Source organism: Rousettus aegyptiacus, unplaced genomic scaffold (genome assembly GCF_014176215.1).
Source record: "Rousettus aegyptiacus isolate mRouAeg1 unplaced genomic scaffold, mRouAeg1.p scaffold_m13_p_7, whole genome shotgun sequence".
Taxonomy (NCBI): Eukaryota; Metazoa; Chordata; class Mammalia; order Chiroptera; family Pteropodidae; genus Rousettus; species Rousettus aegyptiacus.
This window is the reverse complement of record NW_023416310.1, coordinates 29,119,165-29,136,782: the sequence shown is the minus strand read 5'-3', so window position 1 is coordinate 29,136,782 and position 17,618 is coordinate 29,119,165. Positions and strand designations below refer to the sequence as shown.

General features: G+C 34.9%; 1 protein-coding gene and 1 pseudogene across 3 annotated transcripts in view; one reads left to right on the top strand and one right to left on the bottom strand.

Moving 5' to 3' along the window:
• Positions 1–17,618, top strand: part of FBXO11 (F-box protein 11) — a 74,256-nt gene that overhangs the window by 22,565 nt on the left and 34,073 nt on the right. The window lies entirely within an intron of this gene.
• On the bottom strand, positions 13,901–14,019 carry LOC118606015 (annotated as a pseudogene).

Genomic DNA, 17,618 nt, shown 5'->3' with positions numbered 1-17,618 from the left:
TAAATGGGGCTGACAATAATACCTCTTCATAGTGTTATGGGAAGATCAAGTGAAATACAGATAAAGCCATTAGAATACTACTCAGTACATATAAGTACTTAATACATGTTTGCTGATGCCGCTTTTATTTCTTTTTTTAACTTAAGTGTAACCACGAAAAGAAAAGAAATAAAATCTACCAATAAAATCCACAGCTTCCATGCCAGCAGAGCTAAAATTAGAGAATGAAGAAAGCTTAACCCTCAGTATACCATCAAGATCAGTTGGACTAATTTTAGTTTTTTATTTTCTCTTTTGAGCAGTGTTAACTATGTGTAAAGGTGAGTATTTTATTCTATCTTGCAATTACCATATGGGTCCATTAGACTCTTTCTAAATCTGAGGTGTGTATAGGGTTTTAGTGATCTTATTTTTCTTGTATCTTCAAATATTTCATACTATGCTAAAAAAAAAAAGAGAGAGAGAGAGAGAGACTAAACTATAATAAAGTAATAATGAAATCTGCAAGGAAAATGCAGTACTGAAATAGTCATTTTTCAATTTTTAAATTACATTTCTCAAGTATCACATCCTCCTTTGAAAAGGTATAAAAGATAATGAGAGACATATAGATCAAAAGATTAAATGCAAAGAGAGAATTAGCACTCTAGACCAGAGCTGTCCAATGTGGTAGGCACTTGCCACCTGTGACTATTTTGTATTTAAATTAATTAAATTGATAGAATTTTAAAACTTACTCAGTCACACTAACCATGAAGTGGTTTAGCAGAGGGAATATAACTATTAGCCTCATTTCACTGTGTATACCATATTGGAGATACAGAACATTTTCAAAATTGCAGGAAGTTCTCTTGGCTATCACTGCTCTAGACTCTAGACTCTAAATATAGTGAAATTGATCATATATGTGATAGCAAAATTGATCATCTACATGAAATCTCATAGTATGAGACCTGAGAGGATCAGATCCTGTATGAATTTTCTCACACTCAAGAATTGGTGAACACGCCATATATTTCTGGTGAATGCACAGTATATTTCTAAAGACAGTGAGAAACATGGAATTCTCTAATTAGTAAACTCAACAGAAATATTTTGCATCACAACCCTGGACCATCCCTTTTTGCTGAAAAAGGCCCTGTGACATGTTCTTTCATCTTCTACAATGTTTGTAAAAATTTACTTAGAACAAAGAGGTTTACTATGTTTAAATTCTTATTAAAATTTCTAATAAAACTGTCTTTCATTAATCCTTTAATCTTCTGTAAATAATTTGTAAAGCGACCTAAAAAAAAATTTAAAATAGTCTATTGGATCCAGCGCATAAATGGTATACTGTAGGTTAAAGTATGAGATGAGGACGGGAAAGGAGAGAATGGGAAGTAAAGAAAAAACAGAATAAATATAATAATAAAACAGAAAAGAAATATAATCACAATTAATGAATAAAATAAATGTTTAACAGTTATGTTTTTGAAAACAGTCAAGTTAACTGCTAGTTACTAAAGGTATACTCAAAGCAAAGGAACACAGATAAAGGTAAAGGGATGGAAATGTGGTGACTTGAACCCATATGTTTATCTGTGTTTCTTTTGAAACACCATAATGGTACAGCAAATAATTTTAAAAAGGCATAAACTTATAAAAATAAAGGGGGGGAGAAAAGAAAACATTTTGTCAACTGAAAAATGAATGGATGGGCGGTATCCAGTTTTGTATACCCACTAAAGTTGAGAGTAAGCCTGCAGGAACGGAAGCTACAGGAAACAAGCCAAATCATGCCCTAGAATCCCAAAAGATTTGGGAATTAATGTCACAAGTACCATGAAGACTGAGTGTAGGACAGGGCTAAAAAATTGACTTAAACAGAACAATTAGATTTCAGCTCCCTTCCTGCAACTTGTGTGACTAGTATTTGTCTCTTCACCATCAAAAAGCTAAAGATTTATTATGGAAGAAATTATATTTCAGGTACAAACAGGTGAAGGTGGACCTTCAAACCTACAATGTTGGTCAAATGGAAAGTCTACGTATGAAAAGTTGAAAATGAGAGTGCCTTAACCCTCTTTGCCTCCTTAATTTATAGATTTATGTCCTCTAGGGAAGAAGTTAAAAGAGTACTTTCTGAGAAAATTAACCTGTTTAAAACCATAGACTTAACCACTACTGACACTGAAATTTTTTGTGTTCCTACTTTATTGCTCTGTAGCAATGGTTCTTCATCTTTGTGATTTGAGAACCCCCCCCCCCAAGAGCTTTTAAAAATGTGGCTTATAGCTACTTACTATATTATAATGTAAAATAAAAATTTTAGATATTTCTTTGAAAGTAATAAACCCATTACACGCTTTTATGAACAATAACTATTTCCAAAACAAAAATAATAGAGCAGCATTGTCTTATTTTTTGCAAATCTAATGTCCAGCTTAATAAAAATTAGCTGGATTGTAGTATCTTCCTCTGTGTTTGGTCAGAAGTGATATCCCACCCTAATCCCCCTATCTCCAAAAGCTATCCCTTGATGATTCCCAAGGATTCCTAGACTGCACTTTAAAAATAGCCTCTCTGAAAGGAACCCTCATACACTGTTGGTGGAACTGCAAATTGGTACAGCCATTATGAAAAACAGTATGAAGGTTACTCAAAAAACTAAGAATTGATCTACTATATGATCCAGCAATCCCTCTGCTGGGTTTTTACCCCAAAGACTTAAAAACTCATATCCATAAAAATATTTGCACACCAGTGTTCATAGCGGCATTATTCATAGTGGCCCGGACTTAGAAGCAACGAAAGTATCCTACAATAGATGTTTGGATAAAGAAGCTGTGGTACATATATACAATGGAATATTACTTGGCCATAAAAAGAGATGAAGTACAGCCATTTGTGACGACATAAATGGAACTCAAGATAATCATGCTAAGCGAAATAAGCCAGACAGAAAAAAGTTGAAAATCACATTATCACTTATATGTGGGAAATAAATCTAAAAGCAACAAAGAAACAGGACAAACAGAGACTCATGGACATGGACTATAGACTAGTGGTTACCAGAGTGTAGGAGGAGAGTGGTAGATGGGGTAAAAGGGGTCAAGTACAGGGGAGTAGGGGCAGGGTGAAGTGGGTAAAGGGGTTCAAATATATGATACCTGAAGGAAACTGGACTTTGGGTGGTAAACACAACAGGAATATGCAGATGTTAAATTATAATGTACACCTGAAAATTACATAATTGTATTAACCAATGTTACCCCAATAAACTTAATTTTTAAAAAAGAAAATAGCCTCTCTGTACTAAACCCCACCAGTCACAATCCTACACAGAACTTCTAAACAGCATTTAGTGCCTTATTCCAGTATATGATTGCACAGCTGGAACTTACCCAACAATTGAGGAAAACCTATAACATGAAAGATGAAGCCAAAGCAGAAAGATGAAAACAAGTGACTTGGATGAAGCAGAAATGACAGAGAAGAAGAAAACTTGAAAGAAACTAATAGCCTTAGAAGGCCAAAAGAAACTATTATATTGTATTTGCAAAACCAGAACTAGAGATTATAAGGAGCATCATAGAGCAAAAATGAGCCCCAAATTTAAAATATAGAGCAGATATGAAATGTGAAAGTTATAACTGTAAAGTAATAGAAGGAAATGTTGACAGATTATGTTTGTAATATAAGAGTGGGAAAGGACTTTATATACCAAACTTTAAAAGTATATTGCGTGAGTCAAAAAGTGGAATGAAAGTGTTTACATCAGAATTAAGGAGTTCTGTGCATCGAAGGGACATCATGATAGAATGGGAGAACTTATTTGTAAAATAACAAGGGATTTAACATCTAGAAAAATGAAGGAACCCCTAAAAATCAAAAGGGAAAAGACATCCACCCTAATATAAAAATATGGAAATGTTCAAAGAGGCAATTAAGAGGAGGGACCCCAAAGCTAATAAGCCTATGAAGAGATGCTCAAAATAATTAGTTGTCAGAAAAACGTAAATTGAAACAACGAGGTATCACTTTATACTTATTACTTTGGACAAAAAAAAAGAAAACTGAATGCATTAGTTATCTATTCATAACAGGTTACCCCCAAAATTTAGCGTTTTAATACAACAAACATTTATCTCACAGACTCTGAACATTAAGAATCTGGTAGCAGTTTAGCTAGGTGGTTCTACCTCAAGGTCTTTCATGATGCTACAGTCAAACTGTCAGCCAGGGCTGCAGTCATTTGAAGGTTTGGGGCTGGAATACCTGCTTTTAAGATGAATCAAAAGATAGCTGTTGGTAGGAAGACTCAGTTTCTTGCTGGTTGTTAGCAGAAGGTCTAGTTTTCCACATCCACAGGGCTACTAGAGTAGATTCATAAGGCTGCCCCTCAAGACATGGTGTTATGGACTGAGTGTTGTGACCACCCTCCTCCCCAGAGTTTATCTGTTGAAAGTATATATTGAAATATAATCCCCATTGGGATAGTGTTTGGAGGTTGGGCCTTTGGAAGGTGTTCGGATCACAAGAGGGGAGCCCTCGTGAATGGGATTAGTGCTCCTATAAGAAGAGACCAAAGAGTTAGCTCACACTTTTTTTTTCATGTAAGGCTACAAGGAAAAGTCAGCCATTTACAACCTGGAAGAGGGCCCTTACCAGAACCCAACCATGCCAACGTTATGATCTGGGCATCTATAAAACTCTGAGAAATCAGTTTTTGTTGTTGAGAAACCACTTAGTTTATATTATTTTGTTCAAACAGCCTGAGCTAAGACACATGGCATCTAGTGATCTAGGAGGCAGCAAAGAGGAAGCCGCTGTGCCTTTTATGATCTCCTCTCCCAAATTGTATAATGTCACTTTCTGTTTATTAGATACAAGTCACTAAGTCCAGCTAATACTTAGTTGAAAGGGAATAGGATTCACTTATGAAGAGAGACAGTACTTTGGTTAAGAATGTGAATGCCCTATGACAGTAATTTTGTTTCTAGACATAGATATCAAGGTATTAGAGATTCATAGGGGATATGTGCATGGTGTTCATTGCAGTATTATTTGTAGCACCAGGAAGATGAAGGCAATCTAGGTGTCCCATATACCAGTCCGAGTGTAGATAAATATAATTTGTGAATTTTTTATTTATTTGTTAATTTTATTAGTTTCTATAACCAAGTACCACAAACTGGGTGGCTTAAAACAATGGAGTTATTCTCTCACAGTTCTAGAGGATAGGAGATCAAAATTAGGATCAGAGCAGGATCACGCTCCCTCGGAGATTCTGGGTAGAATCCTTCCTTGGCTATTCCTAGATTATGGTAGTGGCTGTTAATCCTTGGTATCTCTTGGTTTGCAGCTGTACCATCCCAATCTTTGCGTCCATTGTCACATGATATTGTCCTTGTGTGTCTTCACATGGTGTTTTTCTCTTCTTATAAGGACACCCAGTCATATTGGATTAGGGTCTACCCTAATGACCTCATCTTTACTTGATTACATATACAAAGACTATTTCCAAGTATGGTCACATTTATAGGTACCAGGGATTACAATTCCAACATATCTTTGAGGGACACAGTTCAGCCTGTACACACATGACTATTACGCAGCAATCGGAAGGACCCTGTTAGGTGTACACATGCACATCACGCATAGCAGAAATGTAAGCAGCAGAATGAGGAAGTAGGAATAATAACATTTATGTAAATGAAGAGAATATATGTGTATTAGTTGGCATTCTCCAGAGAGAGGAAAAAAACAGTAGGATGGAGATTCATATTTTCTCTCCCTCCCTCTCCTTTCCTCTCCCCCTTCTTCCATCCCTTCCTCTCCCTTCCCCCTTCTTCCATCCCTCCCTCCATCTCCCCCTTACTCCTTCCTCTTTTCCTCTCTCTCCTCTCTCTCTCTCCCCCACCCCTTCCTTCCACCCTCACCCGCCTACCTAGAGAGAATTGAGAGATTATAAGGAATTGACTAACATGATTATGGAAGCTGAGAAGTGAAAATCTACAGTGTGGGCTGGCAGAATGGAGACCCAGGAGAGCCAGCAGTACAGATAAAGTCCAAAGACAGTCTGCTGGAGAATTTCCTTACTTAGAGAGGCAGTTCTTTTCTGTTCTAATCAAACCTTCAATTGATTAGATGAGGCCCTGCCACAATATGGAGGGCAATCTGATTACACAGAGTTCATGGTTTTAAAGTTAATCTTGTCCAAAACGCCCTCCAAGTTGACACACAAAATTAACCACCAAAGTCTGTCTTTGTCAAACTGACACCATAAACATCTCCTTAAACCATGCTTAGTTTCCAAATAAAGACAATAGCAAGGTTGTACTTCCACGTAACATGATACAGCTATCCTATATACAACCAAAAACACATCCTTTCCCCCAAAAGGATGCGTAGTCCTTGCATACGTTTATTCTTTTTGATATCCCATAACTTAAATACTGTGGTGTTATTTTTGTATATAGTTCAAATGCCATATATAGTACATTTTGTTAAATGATAAGATAGAAGAAAGACATTTACTTTTTACAACACACACACAAACATTCATAACAAAATAAGGAAGAAATATTCATAACAATTACAGTCCTCATTTCTGTGACTGGTCACATGGGTCATACCTGGTATTGATAACTACTTTTATCCACTACTCATTCCACATTACCTTTGCCTTCTACAAGCAACTCGGGTAGCTGTGGTTTTTTACCTGGTGTAGTGACCCAAATTTCCATTCCTTGAAGAGCCTGGGTTATTAAGTAGTCCTGCCTGAATTGGGTTGCTGTAGTTTTTGAATGACTTTAATACAAGGGCATGGTAATACTAAGAGATGCCCTCAGGGATCTTCTGTATTTTAGACATACTATTCTTTACTTCCATTGTGGAGTAATAGTCCATTTTCCACTTGGTCCAGTCATGCCAGCAGCACTGTAAATCCCTTCTCTACCTGTTGATTCAGAGGCATGACAAGTCCAGAATGTCCGAGGGACAGGTTTAACTTCCAGTTCATTGGAATCATGGTTACGCCCCCTGATGGCAGCATTCTTTCCTTTGGAACTAAGACCTCTAGGCCAGTAGAGCATAATGTCATGGGGACAAGAAGCAAAAACTTTGCTAACGGATCACTAGACTTACAGTAGTGAGTGGTGCCACGTCCATTTCTACCTCTTGATTCCTGGATTTGTGAATCCTGGCTACAGGAGAAACAATACCATATATTGGATGTTGATTCAGAGCACATACAGTCTCCTGGACAGCTTCGCCCCAGCCCTATAAGGTCTTGCCAATTAGCTGATGCTTCACCTGAGTCCTCAGAAGGCTATTCCATAATTCTGTCAAGTGAGCTGCTTTAGGATGGTAGGGCACATGGTAAAACTAGTGAATTCTGTGAGCATGGGCCATTACTGCACTTCATTTTTGTAAAGTGAATTCCTTTGATCAGAGCAATGCTGGGTGAATACCATAGATAAAGCATTCTGTAAGTCCGTGCATGGTATTTTTGGCAAAAACAGTGCAAAAAAGGCAAATTCATAACCAGAGTAGGTGTATTCCAGTAAGAACAAATGCTGCCCTTCCATGATGAAAGCAGGTCCATCAGGCTGATCACCCCAGGGAAGGATGCTATATATAAGACTCAGTATTAGTCTCTGCTGCTAGCAGATTGGGCACTTAGCAATGGCTATAGCTAGGTTGACCTTGGTGAGCATAAGTCCATGTTACTGAGACCATGCCTAAATAAATAACTTCCATCCTTGTCACCATGACCACTCTGTTTAGGAGCCCATTGGGCCATGACAGAGGTGTCTGGGAAAAGTGGATGACTGCTATCCACAGAATGGATCATCCTATCCACTTGATTTTCAAATCCTCCTCTGCTGAGCTCACTATTAATATTTTTTACCCATTTAGAAAGGTCTATGCACATAACTTGTTTCCTAGACTTCCCATGTCACCAGTTTTCCAATCACGTGCCTCCTAAGACCCTGACCATCTAGACAAACTGTTGACCATGGCCCATGCATTGGTATTTAATTGCATGTATGGCAATTTCTCCTTCCAAGCAAAAAGAACAGCCTGGTGTACTGCTTGAAATTCTGCCCACAGGGAAGATTTTTCTTCACCACTGTCCTTCAGGGCTGTCCCAGGAAGAGGCTGTAGTGTCACAACTGTCCACTTTCAAGTAATGCCCTGCATATCATGCAGAACCCTCTGTAAACCAGGCCTGAGTTTTCACTTCTTCTCTCAGCTGATTGTAGGGCACTCCTCGAGAGCTGGTAGGTGCAGGGCTCGGAGAGAAAAAGTAGTGTGGCAGGGATAAGGACCATGGATATTTGGGCCACATCTTCACATTAACTTATTTGTACCTTCAGGACTTGTTCAGGACCAGTCTCATGTATACCACTTTCATTCGTTGATGGAGTGTTTCTGTACATGCCCAACTTATGCTTTGGTGGGCCAGATAACACACAATTCTTGATGAGCAGCTCAGGTCACATGGTAACTTGAACACCTATGGTTAATCATGTTCAGTCTCTATTAAGGCCCGGTAGCAAGCTAAGAGATATTTCTTAAAAGGAGAGTAGTTACCTGCAAAGGATGGAAGGCCTTCACTCCAAATGCCTTAAGGCCTGTGCTACAGTTCTCCAGAGGCCTGCCAAAGGTTCCAAATAGCATCCCTGTCTGCTACTTCAAGCACCATTGAATCTGCTAGGTCATATGGTCCCTGTCACACACCAGCTTGAACCTATTGCAGAGCCTTCTTGCGTTCTGGGCTCCACTAGCAGCTTCTGGTTACTCAATAAATGGGCCAGAGTAACACACCCAAATGAGGAATATATTGCCTCCAAAATCCAAGAGGCCCATAAGGTGTTGTCTCTCTAGGCATTGCATGTGTGTATTTTTAATTGTAGGAGGGGCCAGATGCAAAAACTTACCTTTCACTTTAGAAGGATATCTGAATTCCCTGTACCACTCACTAGACCCATAGTAATTTTACTGAAATTAAACACCCCTGAATTTTTGTCAGATTTGTTCCTGGCACATATATATCTTACGAATAAGCCTAGAGTAGTTGTTACTGCTTGCTCACTAGATCAAATCAGTGTAATTTACCAGCGTGATATCAGGTGAAAAGGAAAAGCGATCAAGATTCCTCATCCCACCATGTATACAAACCTAATGCTTGTTTTATGACAAAGATTTGTGTTAAATGTTTTATAATATTTGCCTTTGTTTAAGAAGAATGAAAGTCGAAAATAAATACAGCAAGAATTTATACAAATAAAATTGTTAGATAAAGTCGAAGTTTCCTAGAAACTAGAATCAGAAGACCAAAAATACGGAATATGGGTAAGAAAAGTAGAGAACTGTCTGTCTGGGAGGTCCAACTCTCAAATGCAAGGCGTTTCAGAAAAAGAAAATTGAGAGGAAGTAATCCAAACTAATATTTTGAAAAATTCCTCAAAAATAAAGGACGTGAATTTGCAAATTTTAAAGGCCCACCGAGCATTCATGACAGTGAATGAGAAAAGAGTTATATTGTGCTATATCACAGTGAAATTTCAGGACATCCAGGGATAAAGAGAAAAACTCAAAAAGTTCTAGAGAGAGGAGGAAAACGTCATGCCAGTAATCTGGAGTCAGCATATCATTGAACTTCTCAAAAACAAATCTGAAAGATACTTGAACAATGTTTTCACATTTATGAGGAAAAGTTATTTTTACCTTAGAGTTCATTTCTTAGGCACACTGTGATTGTGTGAAGTAGAATAAAATACAATACCTTTGAAATGTCTGATGAAAAATTTAAAGCCAAAAAGTACAGAAAATGGACAAGTCCACAGTCATAGTCATACCATACAAACTTAGTAAGAATATAGAAAATTTAACAATACAATTGACAGGCTTGATTTAAAAGATATAGAACTATATATATATATATATATATATATATATATGTGCACACACAAGTAGAGTATATATATTATTTTCAAGCCTACAAAATTCAAGTTAAAGAAGTTAAATTTGTGTTAGGTCACAGTAGAAATTTCATTAGATTTTATGGAATCAGTGTTATTTAGAGTATATTCTTGTACCTAAATTCAATTAAATGAGAAATCATCAACAATGAGTTTTTAAAATTACATATGAAAACTGTAGATAACTTATGAGATAAGAAAATCACATTAGAAATTACAAAATATTCAGAACCTTTGACACAGAAACACTACATGTCAGAACTTGTACGTTACAACTAATGTGAACAGGTGATACCTTTAAAATACTGATTTTTAAAATATTGACTAATAGAGTGATTAAGTCTTCAACTCTTGGAGCTAGAAAAACAAAAGAATAAAGACAAAAGCAACAAAAATAAATATAAAATAGAAATTAATGAAATACAAAATAATTTGATCAGTATGTACACTAAAAGATAAACTTCTAATGCGTGATTAAGGACAAAAGGTGTACAAATAAGCAATAGTAAGGCAGAAAGGAATATAACCACAGATGAATAAAAAGTTTAAGAATCCTAAGATAATTCCATGAATGCTTCATGCCAATAAATGTGAATCTTAGATGAAGTTTTTTAGAAAAATGTAATTTGACAAATTAACCTTAGAATTATATAACACCAATAAATTAATCACCAGTAAATGCTACATAGAAGTAAAAAATAAATTTCCTTGTACCAACCCCCTCACCAGAAGTATGCCAGACCCCCAAATTTTATAGTTAGAGAGCAGAGAAAAAAGTTGCCTATTTTACAAGATTAATCATCAAGCATTTTTAGAGTATTTATACTATATATATAAGTGAAATAATACAAAAATATTTGATACCCAAAGCAACCAATGATAGTACAAGAAAAGATATAGCTTAATCTTATAAACAGGGATGCAAAAATCTTAAAACATTAGCAAATTAAACCCAGCATATATTAACAAAAGAATCCATCACAGTCAAATGGTGTAAATTCTAGAATGCAAATTCGGTTCAAGACCAGAAAATCTGAATGTAACCTGTCACTTCCAACAAATTAAAGGAGAAAAAAATATTTAACATATTAATGAAGCAGATATGAGCATCCACCATCTACTAAGAAATAGGCATTAATGGTATAGCAGTGTACAAATAAGAGTCCTGTTTTCATGGAGTTTACAGTCTATTGTAAGACAAATAATGCTATGAAGAAACATAAATCAAGGGGCAGAGTAATAATTGCCAATAATCATTCATACATTAAATATAAACCCTCAGTCTCCCATTTCTTTCCATCTGTGTTTTACCTCAATCTCTTTGACATCTATTTACATTTCCCTAAGCACAATTTGAAGATTTATAATCTAATATCAGTTCTATAATTTAGATAAATGTCTGGAATAAATATAAATGTTTGGAAGTTATGTTTCTTAGTAAAGCATAAAATTCAAAGACTACCCATGTATAATTTATTTATTTATTTTTACTTAGGGCAATTTTACTTTCCTCTCTCATAAAAGGATTAAAGGAAAAAATAAGCTGTTTCACTCACTTTTAATTACATATAGTAGCACAATTTAGTTCTAAAGTTGTGATGATCATATGTCTGAGTTTTTAATTTGAACACAGTGTTATATGAAGCAAAAGTCATGTAAATTAATTTTGTAAAGTAAGACTATTTTTAATCCCAGATAAGCAATCTCTCAAATGCATTCCTATCAGTCATTATTAGGGTGAACTGTAGAATACCTATAGCTTTATCAAAAAAAATTGTATGTACTCTCCCCAAAAAAGCCCTAAGGCATTTCTAATAGAGTTTTATAGTGTAGCATTGTATTTGAAGAACAGCACTTTTTTCAGAAGAATCTGATTCTTTAAATGGATTTTGGGAGATCTTGGATTTAAATTCCTTTTGTGTAATCCCTGCAAAAGAACTGAACTCTCATGCTTTGACTTTTAAACTACTACTGTAACTATGAGCTCCTGCTAAAATGTTTCTTATAGTACTTTTTATATTAATGTATTTTAAATAACTTTAAAAGCAGAATTGTATAAAATATTTTAAGTCTGTTCTGTCAAACTCATAGTTTATCTCAGTATTTCCCCCTCAAAATAAGGGTTTATTTTTCTAATAGGCCTCTAAGACAACAGTAAACAATTAGGCAGCTTCCTAAAAGGTGTGTACACAAGAGATCTTTACTTTGCCTAGCCCAAAGATTTCAGATTTGTTCCTAAAAAATAAATTGTTGGTTTCCATCATTTTAAATGTGAGATTTTACATAATCTTGATTTTCAGTTTCCTTTAACATTTCAGATCATCTGATATCACTGGCTTGAATTTCTAACATGGCAGCAGTTGGCCAGGGTTTAGCACTGTGTAAGGATTGCATGAGCCATAAACTCTCCAGTTCTCTGGATCCCCCACCATTTCTTAATTTTTTAACTTCTCTGACTTTCTTTAGCTATGACCTTTGTGTGCATTTAAGTATGTGACCCTTGCTAACTTGTTCAGCGCATATGCAGAGCCTTTTAAAAATGTTTGTTTCTAATTGTGTCATGAGAAGCTAACACTAATTAGGATAAATTTAATTTTTTTTTAAACCTGAATTTGTGCTAGCCATTGCCATCTCTTTCCTTATCTGCACTGTGTCTTAAGAGAATATGTTTGTGTATGTATGTATATTTGTATAGATAGAGATATATAGACATGTATATCAACTGTTCATTGACTTACTCAAAGTATTTGATATGGATTCCCCTGAAGTCTGATAGTTTCTATAAGAAGAATGTCAGTGAATTCAGTGAAGTTCGTAAAATCTTGTTTTTAAGTGATGATAGAACTATTAGAATTAATAATTTATTAATCTGTATCACTAAAAAGCATTTATTTAACATATTTCTGGTCAGTAGGCTGGACACTTGGGGTACTCCTTTATACTGCTTACCAAATATTTTTGGCTCTCCTATATCTGGTACTTCCTGACCCCTCTGTCATTGGCCCTGTGAACAGTTCTGGTGAAATAGTTGTGAATGGATATTAGTGTGTCACTTCTAGGCCAATCATTTAATTGCCATTATGGGACCTTCTTCCAGAGCTCTCTTTTTCTTCTGCCACTAGCAGTGTTTCAGAGAGTGGCTGCTCCATAAGTCTGAGTTCCAGAGGATAACAATTATACAGAGTAGAGGTTGGTTTGAAGGCTTTACCATGACATTGAGGCCTGTTCTGTTTAATTACTCCACTATCCTCAAACAGATGACTTTTATTTTATGATTTGCTTAACTTCTAAGGACTTTTACTTATCTTGATAGAAGACCCTGCTGCTTATATATAACAATTTATTAAATCTAGGCACATACTTAATATTTATCCTATTTGTCTTTAATTATGAGTTATTCAAAGGTAGTTTCTATTTTTTTCACTACTTTTATATGCTTCGTATGAAATAGTATCAGTACTTAATAAATGTTTTTTTTAATATTTAATATTCGCCTAGGAACATTTATTTAAGACAGATTCTGTTAACCTTAGTTAAGGTAATGGACTCCTAAAAACTGAAGATCAGCACAGTCATATGCCTTTGTAAACATGACCAAATAGCAACTTTTAATTTAAATAAATGTAAAATTTGTAGCAAATATGCCAGTTAGTAAAAATGGCAAAACAAAAACATAAATTCACCTTTTAAAAAGTCAGCCAGTTCTTTTGAAAATTTTTATGCACAACCCCAAAATACTAGGTGAAATGAAAAAATGTGTGAAACTTTAAAATAGCATAACAAGTAATTCATGAATTAAGAGCTGTTTATAGACTCTTAGTAGTTGTTGTTTTATTTTTTTTCAGGCAAGGCAACCCTTGGTTGACCTCATAGGTTGCAAGGACCTTGTCAGTTTACAATCCCTTATTATTTTTTTTTATTTTTTAAACCTGCAGCACCTGGTCTTCCTAGGTGGTCTCCCATCCAAGTACTAACTAGGCCCGACCCTGCTTAGCTTCCAAGATCAGACAGGATTGGGCTTGTTCAGGGTAGCATGGCCATAAACTATAGACCCTTAGTTTTGAACAATTTATTAAATTAATACCCTTATTATTTGATTATAGGTTTCGCTTACATTTTATGTTACTGGATTATTTCAGAGCAGTGTAAATGGCTATTTAAGAACACTTATGGACATTAAAGTGTATTTTCATTTAATTCTGTGTTCTATTAGCTTTAAAGCAAAATACCTTCTGTAAGATCGACTAATGATAAAATGTATATGATAGAATTATCATTTAATAATTAGCCTATTAGCTTTCCTATGGTACCAGCAGATAATGCAGCATTTTAAACTTGAGACAATTTTATATTGAGCTACTTTAACAACAGTGTTTTGGTTTTATTTTCTATACTAAAGCAGGTTTGAAGGCAGGGGTGAAAACACTGTATTTGAAGCTAATATAAGTCTTTAAACGAATAGTTTTAAATTTTTTATAGTTGATAAACAGCGTTAGTATGCCTTATACAATGTTAATCGCTGTCTAAGAAGGAGCCAAAGAAAGAATCTGCATATTTTGAGATATGTGCTTACATTTTTGTGATTAAGAGTTTTGTCCTATAGATTAGGTTTTGGTTCTTACTCTTTTCTTTTGTTTTTCACATCACTCTGCTTTAATTCCTTTAGAATTTTAGATTATTTCTTCTCTAGTTCAGTGGCTTTCAATCCTGGTTGTGTATTGTGAACAGTGTAGCTTTTTCAAAATTCAAGATACTTTTGGGTGTTGAGTGCTTCAATCTTACTCATATTTGCTTTAACAGTGGGAAAATTTATCTCATATGACAAGATATTTTGTCTCAATTCCCCTCAAGCACCTAGGATGGCTGCCTTCCATAAATAATGCAACATTTATCCTTGTTTGTATCTACTAGGATAAAAAAAATCAGAAGGACCTCCCTCTCTTACCCAGAAACCAAAAAAGCAAGCCACTTCCTGTATCGTACTGTGCCAAATTGGCTTAGGCCTCTTCATCCTTAAGGGGTATGGAATTACCATAAATAGCCCAAACTATTCACATGTGGTGGAATGGATATTATGAAGTCAATCACAATGTCTACTTCATAGGAAGTAAAGTGGAGATATATGTGTTTTTACAAAGTCTGTAGGTGATTCAGTGCACAGCTAAGTTTGAGCACTGCTGCACTTCCTAGTTGAAAAAATAATATAGAAGGAAAAATCCAATTCCTCCTCCCTTTTCCAGTGGAACAAAGGAGAGTTTGGTTTAACTTGTCATCTTGATTTCTATTGAAGAAGGTGAAGATTTTGGTTAACCCTGGTTAAGGCTCCAGGGTAAAATGTTGTTTAAGCATAAGGATTGGAAATGTATTCATAATTGTCATTTAGATTTATTAACCAATCATGTGAAATATAGCTGATTTCTAATGGAGCAGCTGCTGTTGGAGATCTTTTAGTTGTATGCTGTCTGGCAAATGAGTTAACTACTCGGAGCATAATGATAAAAAAAAAAATAATAAGGTAACTATTTGGAATAAAGCTGTCCAGTAGTCTCATTTATCTTAGCCCTAAGAAACAGAAGCAATAAAGAATTCTGAGAAGCATGACATAGTTCTAAAACTCATGTGCTTAATTCTTGGAAAAGTCTCCTAAGCTCCTATTTTTTGCCTATTTACCCTTTTAAAACAAATATATCTGGCATGCTATTTCTTGGTTTATCAGAAAAAAGAGTCTGTAGTTGGTCTCATGGACAGCTAAAAGTGACAGTGAACAACATGACAGCAAGAAGGGAGAAAAAAATTTATCAATTACAAGATCAACACAAGAAAACCAGCAGTTTGGGACAAGTTATTCTAGAAAATAGCTTTGTACTGATAAATTAATCCTCAGTCTCATCACATTACAAAACATTAGATTGATTTCATGATCCTAATGATTATCTTATAATAATCAAGAAAGTGTTACATTATTTAAGGATTTTCTTTTAAAGGCTAAGTAAGATAATTTACTTTAGAAATGTTTTCAGTTAGAATAATTAAAATTGTGTTTGGTTCTTAAGGGTATAAAATTCTCAGCTATCCTGAAAAAGTAGCTGTGAAAAATACTTTGAGGGCTACAGATAAGAAAGGCAAAGTAAAACTCTAGCTATTTGTACATAAGGAATTCTATCCGGAATCTTTCTTGAGGTCTCATTTATGAATTTATGAAAATGTACTAATTTTTCTCTATATAAACCATATTTTAAGTCTTGACAAGTTTTTCTTCCTCTCTCTGACCCAGTCAGTGCAAATTAGTTTAATCTTGACCTAACCCAGACATAAAAGTGAACAATTGATGTTAATACAAGATGCTCCCCAAACTCTCAATTTATTTTTATTTTTAATTTTAATATTTTGAACTCTGGATAATCAGCCGGGTGTATTTTATTGTGTTAGTGTTCCCCCTTCAACATCTTAGAATCAAGATGGGAAATAATATTTCTGAGAAGGGTAACTTTAAATTATCCATATTGTTAATCAATATTGTTATTGCCATTGATTGTTTATTATGTAAACACTGATATGAATCCCTTTAATTTTGTAGATATTAATACCTTTTCTAGACTAGTAACTTTTGTAGGAAGTATAAATTTTTAGTAAAACCTGAAGTATTTCCACTTTGTTCAGTTTTTTGCATTTGATGCAACCTCGTATTTTTCATTAAGTATTCATGCTCTATAACATTGTTATTGACGTCAATCTGTGGGTATAGCACATGAAAACCTGGATAATTCGTGTGGGTTTTTTTTATACTCCAGTTCTAATATGAAGAGTTTTTCCTTTTGGTTTTAGTTAATCATTTATATGACCCAAGGCAATAGTGGAAAAAAGTATTTTAGCGCCATCTGCTGTTCTTTAATATGATACTTCATTTACTTTAGTAAAACTTGTAGGTAAATTCAAATATGTGTGTATTTTTTCTTTACCCATATAAAGCCTAGAAATAATGGAGATTTTAAAAAATATCTGCTAAAGCTGTCTTATATTTCCTGTATTTCCAACTTCGAAGGCTATCTCCTTGTAATTTTGGTGATAAGAAATTGACTTGTCTAAAAATTATTTCTGGATCCTTCTGGATCCTGTCTCCGCTACTTTTGCACATTCATTCAGTGCCTCTGAGTTCTGGAAGACTTCCTTCTCTAGCTTTCTATGTCTTCCTGTGAAAGCTACTAAGACAGGTTCACTGGATTCCCTACTTACCGTTCCCTGTGTTTTTATGTCCCTTGCCCTTTCTGAAAACCTTGTTTTTCATCTTTCATAGTCTGCTCATATCTTCAGGCCCCACTTCTGTCCATTCTGTGAACTCTTCCTCTGTGATTCTGAACTACATTTACTTTTATTTTTATTCCTTTTTTATAGTTTCTTTTATATAAGAAATTTACACTATGGAGGTAGCATTTTATATTCACAGTCTCTAATTGTCTCACATGATCTGGTACTTTAGTATAGCAAGAGATGGACAGACACACAGACAGAGATATATACTGTTTTGCTCATTCATTGCCACATATGTCTTTTCTTGCCAAACAAATGGCATGTTCTTGGGGCAATTTATATACTGATTTTATAAACTTAAGATAACAAATCTGCATGTACAATTAGGTTTGAAGA